Raw genomic sequence first — 12,659 nt, 5'->3', positions numbered from 1 at the left:
ATTACCCTTTTAATATTTCTTAGAATATGTAGTGATGTCAATTGTCATTCCCAATATTGGTAATTTGTATTTCTCTCCTTTTCTCTTATTAGCCTGTCTAAAGTTTTACCAAGTTTATTGATCTTCTGAAAGAACCAGACTTTGATTTACTTGATTCTCTATCATCTTTCTTTTTAATTTTTCAGTGAATTCAACTCTGGTCTTTATTATTTAGTTTATTCAGCTTACTTTGGTTTTAATTTGCTCTTATTTATTTAGTTATGCAGTAGAAGCTGAGGTCATTGATTTAAGACCATTTATCTTTTCTAACATAGGCTTTTAGTGCTATAAATTTCCCACTAAGTACTGCTTTAGCAATATCTCACAATTTTTAATATGATGTGTTTTCGTTTTTCATTCAGTTCAAAATATTTTCTACTTTCGTTTTTTTCCTTGGTCCCTGGGTTATTTAGAAATGTCTTATATCATTTTCAAATACCTAGGAATTTTCCAGAAAGCTTTCTGTTATTGATTTCTAATTTAAATTCATTGTGGTGTGAGAACATACTTTATATGACTTGAATCATTTTTAAATTTATTGAGGCTTTTTTTGTGGGCAAGAATGTTGTTTAATTTGGAAAATATTTCATGTGCCCTTGAAAAAAGAATGTATATTCTATTGGTTGGAGTGTTCTGTAGATGTCAGTAGGTCAGTTGGTTGCTATTGTTGTTCAAGTCTTGTACATCCTTGATGATTTTGTATCTCCTTGTTCTATCAATTATAAAGAGGTTATTGAAATCTCCAGGTATAATTTGCATTTATCTCTTTCTCCTTGTATTTGCATTCATTTTTGCCTCATGTATTTTTTTTTTAGTACTTTATTTTTGGTCACACAGCTTGTGGGATCTTAGTTCCCCAACCAGGGATCGAACCCAGGCTCTCAACAGTGAAGCACAAACCCAGGCCCTCAGCAGTGAAAGCACAGAGTCCTAACCATTGGACTGCCATGGAATTCCAGCATCATGTATTTTGAAGATCTGTTATTAGTACATACACATTTAGGCATGCATTTCCCTTGGATGTATTGACTCCTTTATTGGCTGAAATGATCTTCCTTATGCCAGGTAATATTATTTTGTCTGAATTATACTTTGGTATTAATATAGCTGCTACAACTTTCTTTTGACTAATCTGAGCAAAGTACTTCTTTATGTTTCCTTTTCTTTTTGTCTATTAGTGACTATATAATTAAAATATTTTATATGTGTGCAGCATATAGTTGAGTCTTGAGTCTTGTGTCTTTTAATCATTAAAATTTTTTTAATCATTTAGACCATTTGTATGTAATGTGATAATTCATTTAATTAGGTTTAATTCTATCATCTTACTCTTTGTTTTTAACTTTTCCAATTTTTTGTTCCATTTTTTCTTCTTTTTCTGCTTTCTTTTCTGTTAATAGATTTTTTAATAATTCCATTTAATATCCTTTGCTGACTTATCAGCTATAAATTTTGTTTTGTTATTTTAGTGGTTGTTTTAGAGATTATAGTATATGTCTTTAATTTATCACAGTCTACTTTTAACTGGTACTATGCTACTTCACATATAAGAATATTACAATAGTATACTTTTATTTTGTCCCTCTAGGCCTTTATGCTAGTGTTGCCATATATTTCCATATAGATATATGATAAATCCTCACTTCATTCCTATTACTTTTGTTTAAACAGTCAATTATTTTAAAAAGATGTTTAAACAATAAAAAAAATCATGTATAGTTGCCCACATCTTTACTATATTTAATGTTTCTATTCTTTGGTGTCCTCAATGTCCACATAACTCTGTGGTGTCATTTTCCTTGGCCTCAGGGACCTCCTTGAACATTTCTTGTTGTGCAGGTCTGCTGCTGCTGAACTTCTTCTCTTTTCTATTTAAGAAGAAGTCTTTACTTTATGTTTATTATTGAAAAAAAAACTTTTCACTGGGTATAAAATCTAGGGTGACAGTGTTTTCTTGCAATACTTTAAAGATTTTTTTCTTCACCATCTTCTCACTTGCACTGTTTCTGATAAAAAATGTACTGTCATCTATTTTTTTTGAGCACTTTCTTATTTATGGCTCTATAAGATATTACAAGCTTATTTTGTACATTTCCTGTCCTAGTCATAGAATGAAACATTTCCCTAAAGAGACTCTATTCCTTTTATTGGAGAATTGTATTAGAAACAAGACTGAAGTCCAGAGTTTTCACAGCCACTCCCTATTGTCTAAATTGCATAAATGCATAAACATAAAATGCAAAATAAGTTAATAAGAGAGAACATAGAAGGATACCAGAAGAGACTCTTAGAGTACGGACAGATTTCTTAATAAGAATAAAATAAGCAAAACCATACAGAAAAAAATAATGAATTTCTATATTAAAAAGAAATGGAATCTTCCATGGAAGACAGCACAGTATAAGCAGAGAGGAGATGGTTTAGGATTAGCTTTTTGAAATGTCTTTTAATGATAGGGAATTAAAATCTAAAATATATTTTAAAAGAGTTCCTTAAAATTAATAAGAAATACAGGAAATACTGTATAAAAGTAAAACTGATAAGAAAGGGTAATACACAGATTATGATATCCAGTTGGTCATCACGTATACAACCCAATGCATGAGTTCACCAGTAGACAGAGAACTGCAAAACATCAAGCTAACATGGAGGGGAGGGCAGGTAGTTTATGGCTAAACACTTCTGTCAACAAGAACCAACCAGGAAAAACAGAAAACATAGCAAAATAAGTTTATTTGAAGGCATTGAAGGCTCTCTGAGGCATCCAGGAATCAAGAACATAGGATCTAATAAGAGAGGAAACTTCAAAGAAGTGAACCAACATCCTGTAGTTTCTTTTAACCTTAGGGCCTTTGTGGACTCTGGACCCTGGGCAAAGGGCCGTGGTAGAAGGTCTGCCACTCAAGGGTAGAAAAAAAGAAATTGAGTTGGAACTTTCAATGAATTAGCAAGCAAAACTAAAGCAAACAATTTAATGGAAATAAAAACCTAGAGATGTGAAGAGCTAAATCTTGATTAAAAATAAGGAGAATATCACTGAGTCCTACAATTAGATAACTGCCAACTTCGTAAACTGTACACTGAAAGAGACTAATATGCTAAGGAAAAAAAAAAAATCTCTGAAAAGTAGAGCCAAGTATTTGGCAGTCTTTGGTGCTGAGGAACAAAGGCCTAGAGTTCAGGACCCATTAGGTGAAGAGGGCTCAGTGAACACCACAGGCTCTTAACTGTGTTTCCTATAGAGATATGTCCTGAGAGAGGCAATGAATCAGAAGTAGGAGGCTGACCTAAAAAGCAACCCAGCTTCAAGTCAACTCAGTCTCTAAGAATTTATATGAATAGGCTCTCAATCGATCTGCTTAGCAGAAAAAAAAAAAAAAAAAAGATAAACATCCTTTTGAGGAAGACAATATTAGCTCGATCATGTACAATTATTTTGTTACCAAAAAAAAAAAAAAAAAATGTAAAACTCTTTATAACTGGATTCACAGAAAGAGAGGATAGAGAGAGTGGACGAAAGCAATACTTGAAGAAATATGAAATATTGGGTGAACAATTGCTGAATATATCAATCCACAGTTTCATGATGCTTTGCATACTCCAAGCAGAATAAATACATAGAAAATCACACCAATACACAAAGTAAAACTGTTGAAATCTACATAAAAATAAAAGAATCCTAAAACAGTAAAACTTGGAAAGGTACCTTTAAAGGCACAACAATAAATTAGCAACTGACATCTCAACAGAAATTATGGAAGACGGAAGTCAATAATAAAAATTTTTAATGTTCTGGAAAAAAATGACTGTCAATCTAGAATTCTATATGTAGAAAACATATTTTAAATTTAAGCGGAAATAAATACATTTTCAGAAATGTAAAGGCTAAATAATTCATTGCCAGCATACCTGAATTAGAATAAATTCTGAGATAATTTCAGATGATAGTAAAATAATCCCTGATGGAAACACAAAAATGAAGGCTGCAAGGAAAAGCAGAAGGAGGTTATCATGGTTTGTATATAGATTAATTCATGTCTTTCCCAAGGAAATCAGCTCTGCACTACAGATTTCAAGCCATAGAAAATTATTTTGGGTTCCTATGTCTAAGACAATGGTTGTCTACACACCTTATATTGTAACAAAAAGTGTCTATCAAAAGGTTTTTAAATAGAAAATTAGGTAACCTGAGATACATCCTTAGATACAGGAGAAGCTGTCATTCTCTTTATCCTCTTCAAAGAATATTCATTAAATATGTACCTTGAGACATCATGTAATAACAACTTGTTCAATATTAGGGAGTCAGAGAAGCCTTCCTGAAATGTGATATAATAATCTGACCTCTGAAAGTCAAACTTTGCAGGGGGATACATATACTGATGTTAAAAAGACCAGGGTGCATTCAGTAAAATACCAGTCATCTAGTATAATTTAAACTTAAAATAAGAAAATGTTCAGAAAAATGTCAAGATGTTCAACTTGAAGGGAAGAAAGGAAGGTGAACAGATCATCAGTGGTTTTCTTGCTAGTTTTTGGTGCAAAAGAAAAGAAATGCATTTTAAAGAATGGGTTGGTAGTATATAAATAAAGGCAAGAAAACCATTAGAAGACTTGGCATAGGGTCTGCTTTTAACATATAGAATCCTTAGTTTCTATGGGAAGCAGGCCCAAGCCATCCCATCCCCTTCCCACTTTACACCAAAGAATGAGAACACCTATCTGAATTCATCACCTTCACAGGCATTGAGTAGACAACAATTTTCTAGAAAATTACCTATCCTTCCTTTGGTATTAAGTCTTTTAGAGATCTCTGTCTTCTTCCCAGGACTTACGGAGGTAAAGACTTGGCCCAGTATCTGTTTCCTCTCATCAAGAGATAATATCTCTTTCTTTGAGCCAGCTTCTCCCCCATCTGACATCTCACTGTCAATCTTACTCTCTGTCTCATCACTTTTCCTCCTACATTGCTGACCCAGATAATTTATGCTAGCTGCCACAACACATCACTCCTGAAATCTCAGTGGCTGAACACAACAAAGATTTATTTCTGGATCAAGGGGTCCGGTAGGACAGGAAGTATGCTTCATGGCAGGAGAACAAAAGAATGGAGGAAGCACCCTGGTTGTAACTGCCTCTGGCTGGTAGCGACACACAGCACTCCCACTCACAGGCCATCCACCCACCGGAACTAGCAACCAGTTACCAGGCCTCAAGTTAATGGTGAGGGAGGCTGAGAAATATGAACGCATCCACGGAATATTGCTTTTCTCGCCTGAAGAGACTTGCATGGCTGCTCTGGAGTGTCTCTCTCATAAACGTATCTGCTTAGAGTTTTTTGGAACTTTCAGTTGTTTCAGTATTTACATATGCATTATCTCATTTAAATTCTCTCAACAACCCTGAGATACAGGCTTTGTTGAGTGTGAATAATCTGCCTAAATTCACAACAGCACTAAAGAAGTGGTCCAAGATTTTAACTGACAGCCCTGATCTCCAAACTCTGTTAGTGGTTCTCAAACTTCAGCCTCTTCAGCCTGCATCAGAGTCACCTGGATGACTTGTTAAAGCACGGATTCCTGAAGTCCACTCCAAGTGTTTCTGATTCAGTGGGTCTGTGGTACCCAAGAATCTGCCTTTCTAACAAGTTCACAGTGATGCTGATGTTTCTGGCCTTTTTTTTAATGTACACTAAAATCTTCTCTCCTCTTTTTTCTTTGTTATTAAGAAATTTCTTAGTAACCACTTATAAACTAATTTCATAACCCATTAATGAATATATATTTATGTATATTAGGATATTTTGATATTTCTCCTATAACATGTGCTCGATTGAACCATAAAAAAACTGGAGTTTGGCTGAAACTTGAAAGGATAGGCTATAGGTTAATAGAGTCTATCTTAGATCCCTCTGTTAATAAAAAGGGGGAAAACTCAGAAATTTGCATATGAGGTGGTAAATAAATAAATATTTGCTGATTTCAGTGCTTGTTGGTATTTTGAAAACTGACCTTAAAGAAGGACCAGTAATAATGATAGCTAATACTTGTGGATGCTAGGATAGCAATCATAATCTTGTCCTTCCTAGATTCTACTGGAAGAAGCAGATATAGTCATCATTCTGATTTTGCAAGTAGGAGAATTGAGCCTGCAAATGTGAAGTCACTTGCTAACATCCCCAGGCTGATGTTAGGTGAAGGCAACTGGGTGTCAGATCCCAAGAGCTTAAGTATCACATGGTGTGATGGCAAAACTGAAATAAAAAATCTGTTTAGAAAGTTTAACCTTAGGCCACTATTACCCGATACCAAAAAACAAAGACACCATAAGAAAACAAACACAGACCAATATCTCTTAAGAACAGAGATGCAAACACACTCAGGAGAATACCAACAAACCAAACCCAGCAACATATAAAGAGGGTTATACACCCTTCTTCTTGAGACCAGACTTTTGATGCAGGGCTGTATTACATCACAACAGACTCCGCAAGTGAAAAAAGTGTTACCTATAATAAAGTATTGAAAGGAATAAATCTTTCCAAATCAGGAATCATTCAAGGATGGGACATACTGTCAGCAATGCTTGCAGACTCTTCATAGCTCTCTTTCCTGGTGAGTTTTCCCTTCCGCAGGCCAACACGCAGAGCAGAGCCCAGGCTGTGGGTTCCGAGGAAGTGAGGCCCATGGGCTGGCCTCCTCTTCTTCCGAGGAAGACACTGCCAGCCTTTTGCTCCTAAGCCCCTCATCTGCCCCAACCCACAACCAGCCCTGGTGTGCATGTTCTCTGTTTAATGGGGAAGCAGAGCAGGAACAGTTTTTCATTTCTTTCTGCCCATGCCGCCAGCAGGCGTAACCACAGCCCCTCTGTTCTCTTCTCAGATTCAGCCCACCCTTGATCTTTCTTTTCCTTCTAGACTTCACACCTCCTAGAAGAACAGAATGATTATCAGCTACTCCTCCTCAGCTCTCAACTTCTCAGACTGTCTGAAATGCCCTCTCCCTCCACACTGCAAACCTCAGTTTCTAAAGCAAAAAGTCCCTGGGGACAACAAAATCACCGATTTATACATATGTATAAGTACCTCTTCTTAATGATATGCCTGGTATATAAGTAATAAATGAATAAAATTAATAATAATGATAATAATGTATAAACAACTGAATTTTTCAGTATCCAAAATAGCCTATTCTAACATGTACAATGAGAAAAATTGAGATTTTTGTGGCTATACCTCACTTATTGCCTCCAAAGCCACCTATCACCAAGAAATCCCAGGAGTTCCAAGAAGGGATATTGTCTAACCAATCTGATAATGTCTGTACTATTTCCTGAGATTCGTTTCCTCAGCATCCTGTTTTACCACTCTTCTCCTAAGGAAAATCCCAGAAAGCTGAGGTAGAGATCCTTTGTGAGAGGTGAGCTGACCTTGACTCAGTCCCAGGGCGACAATGTGAGACTAAATAAATACCAAGCCTCCCTAAGGGTACACAGGTGCTAGCGTTCAGGTAGTTTGGGGAGCTGAGATAGAGTAAGCACAGTCCCAAAAGCAGTCCACAGGTTCCACACCACAGTACAAGGTGACGGTTGTGTTCATTAGCTGTGTCTGTGGCAGCACTGACAGACCAGTCCCCACCCACTCATTCACCCTTTGGGGAGACAGTAAGGATTAATCACAGGATGTCAGCCAACCTGTACTTGGAAATGAACAATGATGCATAGATGGAAGTATCAAAAAGCTTCAAAAAGTCTCTTAAAAAAACTCAACCGGGCTTCCCTGGTGGCACAGTCGTTGAGAGTCCGCCTGCCGATGCGGGGGACACGGGTTCGTGCCCCGGTCCGGGAAGATCCCACATGCCGCAGAGCGGCTGGGCCCGTGAGCCATGGCCGCTGAGTCTGCGCGTCCGGAGCCTGTGCTCCGCAACGGGAGAGGCCACAACAGTGAGAGGCCCGTGTACCAAAAACAAAAACAAAAAAACCTCAACTGGTTGCCTTTTCCATACCGGGAATGGAGTGAGGCAACAACTGTGCATCAAACAGAGGCAAAGGCGTATTCACCTGGGACTGGGTTGGTTTCTACAAACATACCAATCTTCCCCAAATCTTCCAATCTTCCTAGAGGCTGACTGGCCAGAGTCCCTGCTGGATTCATAGGAGGACCCTGTGAAGCTGCTGCTTGAGCAAAGAGACAAATCCATTCAGAGAACAGGATATTTATAGCAGGAGGTAAAGCCAAGTTACCTGGGTGGTAGGGGGTTGTAGGGGGTGAGTAGGAAAGAGAGGAGAGATTTCTGAAATAAAATTCAATACCTCATTTCAAATTTGGCATTCTTCATTTAGGCAATAAGCACTGAGTGATCAGCGCTTACTTTGTGGCCTCAGTCCTATACTCTGGCCTCCATAGTACTTATATAATTAGTATCACAATTTTTCCAGTGCACATCTTTTAATTTTATTTTTAATTTCATCTTAACCCATCTTCTTCCCACAAGTACTAATAATAGCTCATTTGCATAATTATTCATAGATTACAAACACTTCAGTGTATATAGTCTTAGGTGTGTTTTGCAACTATCTTGGTGGTCATTCAGTTCAGGTTGTTCTTGTCTGTGTATTATAGATACACATACACATACACACACATACAGATGTGTATCTATATAATCTCACTCTGTGTTTCCAGTTCTGTACTAGGCATCGTAAATAACAAAGAAACTTTGAAGAGATTTTAATCTGTCCTGAAGAGTTCGCAGTCTAGGAGGATGAAGGGATATATGAACAGACAACCCTTTTCAGTTTGATAAGTGGTAGGAGCTTGTGGCGGAGGTTAACAGTTGACACTTTCTAAGGGAAATGGGAAAGTCTCAGACCACAATCCTTCTAACAGAATGTTCCACTTAGAAATATTCTGAAGAGCCAGAATGAAAGAGGTTGTGATATTTGAGCTGAGTCTGCAAGGAAGAATCAGGCACCATCCCACCCCCTCTCCAGCTAGTACTGAAAATTCCCCATTGCCTTAGGAAAGAAAGGCTGTATATCTATGCAGATTCTGATCTGAGGTACTTTCTCTGCTTCTTGGCTATGATGGCTTTTATCCCCCAGAATATTTTAATCCTTAAAATATTAGAACTTCTTTTTATTGGTAGCATTTCCAAAAGGTGAGAAAACCAAAGCACAACATGTGTTAAAGTATATGGAGACCGCTGTAAAAAAAAAAACCTTTTGGAGACGGCTATTATAAAAACCTTTTGAAAACACAAAATATTTAGGACACGTGGAAATATAACTCAGACTATCTAAAACAGGGACCAGCAAACTACTGCCCACAGGCCAAATTTGACCTGTAGCCTTCTTTTGTAAATGAAGTTTTATTGGAACACAGCCATGCTCATGGCTGACATACTGTCCATGGACGCTTTCCCGCTACATTTGCAGAGTTGAGTAGTAGCAACAGAGACCGTATGGCCTGCAGAACCAACACTATTTACTCTCTGGACCTTGTCAGAGAAAGTCTGCCAATTCCTGGTCTAAAGCATGGAAAAAAGATGAGGATATAAAACTCATTATGCTTTAGAGCAGGACTACTCAAAATGTGGTCTGTGCAAAGATGTCAGTTTGTGATTCAATAAACACAGAAAGCGAGAGTAAATGTTTAGAAATTTCTATAGCAGTTTGACAAAGTAATTTCAATGTCTCTTGAGTCTAATAATTATTAAAATATTGGGCTTACATTTTACACTTTATTTTACTAGTTATCATTTTAAGTAGTGCCCTGCCATTTGTTATTATTTTATCAGTGCATAAAGGAATGGACATTTAAAGAGTTCTTCACGTTAGATAGTTTGAGTAGCCCTGCCCTAGAGCACAGGTGGCCAGACGTATCCAACCAAGGGGCCAGAATTACCACCACAAAGGCTCATGGTGTGGTGTCTTTGCTGGAAAAATATGTGATCTGGAATATTTCAATCCTTCTGTCTTTTGGTAGCCTGAAAAGCATTTATCTCTGCATTTAGTCATCAACGCTTCATCATAACATCAGTGAACCTCACCGTGACAATGGGTGCACTCTTCTTCAACCAAGTTGCAAGAAGAAGCAAAGAAAAACACATGGACTCTATCCTGACATTCATCTTGGATTTGCAGCCAAAGAGTTCTGTGGTCTACAGTGTGTGTGTGTGTGTGTGTGTGTACGTGTACGTGTGTGTGTGTGTGCGCGTGTGTGCACGCGTGTGTGTGTGCGTGTGTGTGTGTGCGTGTGTGTGTGTGCGTGTGTGTGTGTGTGCGTGTGTGTGCGTGTGTGTGTGACTTGACCTTAAAAGAGAAAAATGGGGAAATAGGGTCTACGCATTTTAGAAATAATGTTAGAATTTCCAGTCACTGGCATCTACCAATGTACATTTAAATTATGTTAGAATTTGATTTTACACCAGTACATAGCAGTAGATATTAAACTGAAAAAAAAATGATACTCTTTTCTCCTAGTTTAAAAAGACAAAAAAATCCTTATAAGATGTAAGGTATGAAATGTTGATTCTGTGAGCCTGAAAATTACTTATCAGACACTCAAAATTCCTTCAAGACCTCAGTAGCCATAAACTTTTGTTTCCTGTTGCTACTGATGATTTAACTATTTTTGTACGTAGCACTGAATGAATTCATAACATCCGGTTGGACAATAACCCCCGAAGCGACAGCCGACTGCAAGAGAGATTTGTCTTCCAGGACTCTGGATCCCTTTGTAATATGCACACCTCACAGCTTAATCTGCCAGACTCTGTAACATGTGGTTGCCTGGATTCATTTCTGCACACCAAAGCCTTCTGTGGGGAGAAGGCCCTTGCTGGGTACTGCTGGTAAACAAATTAGAGAAACTCCATTATGTTGTACGAAAGGCCTAATGTTTTTCTCTTGCTGATTGTAATTAAGTTCATCTAAAGGTCAGCTGCGAGGGGCCCTCCGCACAGCAGCCGTATATGGAGGAACTTTGTCATATTTAATTCTGCAGCTTTTCTGTGGAAGGTTCATAAGAACTGGAACCCATCCAGCCCCAGAACTAGACTGCTTTGTGTCTGTGAACATTTACAGCGCATTATGATCTTCAACTCCTATCACCTGCGGCAGAGCAGGAGAACGAAGGGGAGGAGGTGAGCTTTAGCTGCAAACACAGCTGCTTTTGAGGGAGCAATTCTCAATTAATCCTCTATTACGAATGGCTAGTTCTCCCTACTCCCATGTGATAAAGTCGCTTGTAAGTTTAATATAATTTATATTATTCAAATTGTTTATAAGTGCCAAGTGTAAGTTAGCATTTGGCAAGTGCTTTTAATTCAGGTGCTTCTACAACGCCACCAATTCAAAAGCCCCCATGATGCTACAAATCCTATGAAGAGCGCCTCCAGGTTTGATTCAGGGCCCTCTGCATTTCTCGGTCGAAGGTTCTTCAAGCCGAGATGAACAGCTCGTGCTTGGGTCTTCACAAACTGTCCCCCTAAAAGCTGATATCTATCCCCTATCCTCATATACTGTTAAGAGACCTAACCAACAGAGATGATTCTAGGACCTAAGGTGATATCTATCCCCTATCCTCATATACTGTTACGAGACCTAACCAACTACAGAGATGATTCTAGGACCTAAGCTGATATCTATCCCCTGTTCTCATATACTGTTAAGAGACCTAACCAACTACAGAGATGATTCTAGGACCTAAGCTGATATCTATCCCCTGTTCTCATATACTGTTAAGAGACCTAACCAACTACAGAGATGATTCTAGGACCTAAGCTGATATCTATCCCCTATCCTCATATACTGTTGAGAGACCTAACCACCTACAGAGATGATTCTGGGACCTGGCATGAATATGGAGATATATGGGTGGCCTCATATAAATCTTTTAATCCTGTTTGTTTTTATGTAAAATATTTAATCCTGGCTCACTGTTTCCACACTGCAATGTGAAGAAGTGCTGTTACTCAGTCTGTAATTATGTGACAATATAATCATCCTAAGTGGAACACTTCTGAGGATGAAAGGTAATGCTGGGATAATGGGTAGAAATCAGGCTGTTCCAGGCAAACTAAAATCTATCGTCACACTATGGTCTTTCTAATGCCAACTGTTTGAGGAAACGAAGGTACTTAGATATGCCCCCAAAGGCCTCCTAAGTCCAGAGTTACTTCATTTTCTTTACTATCTCATCTTCCTTCTTAAACTCTAACTCTTTTTTTTTTTGAATTTTGTTTTTTTATACAGCGGGTTCTTACTAGTTATCAATTTAATACATATTAGTGTATACATGTCAATTTTAATCTCCCACTTCATCCCCCCACCGCCACTTTCCCCCCTTAGTGTCCATACATTTGTTCTCTACATCTGTCTCAATTTCTGCCCTGCAAACCAGTTCATCTGTACCATTTTTCTAGGTTCCACATATATGCGTTAATATATGATATTTTTCTCTTTCTGACTTACTTTGTATGACAGTCTCTAGATCCCTCCACGTCTCTACAAATGGCCCAATTTTGTTCCTTTTTATGGCTGAGTAATATTCCATTATATGCATGTGCCACATCTTCTTTACCCATTCATCTTTTGATGGGCATTTAGGTTGCTTCCAT

Source organism: Globicephala melas, chromosome 12, assembly GCF_963455315.2.
Source record: "Globicephala melas chromosome 12, mGloMel1.2, whole genome shotgun sequence".
Lineage (NCBI taxonomy): Eukaryota > Metazoa > Chordata > Mammalia > Artiodactyla > Delphinidae > Globicephala > Globicephala melas.
This window is presented reverse-complemented; position numbering follows the sequence as displayed.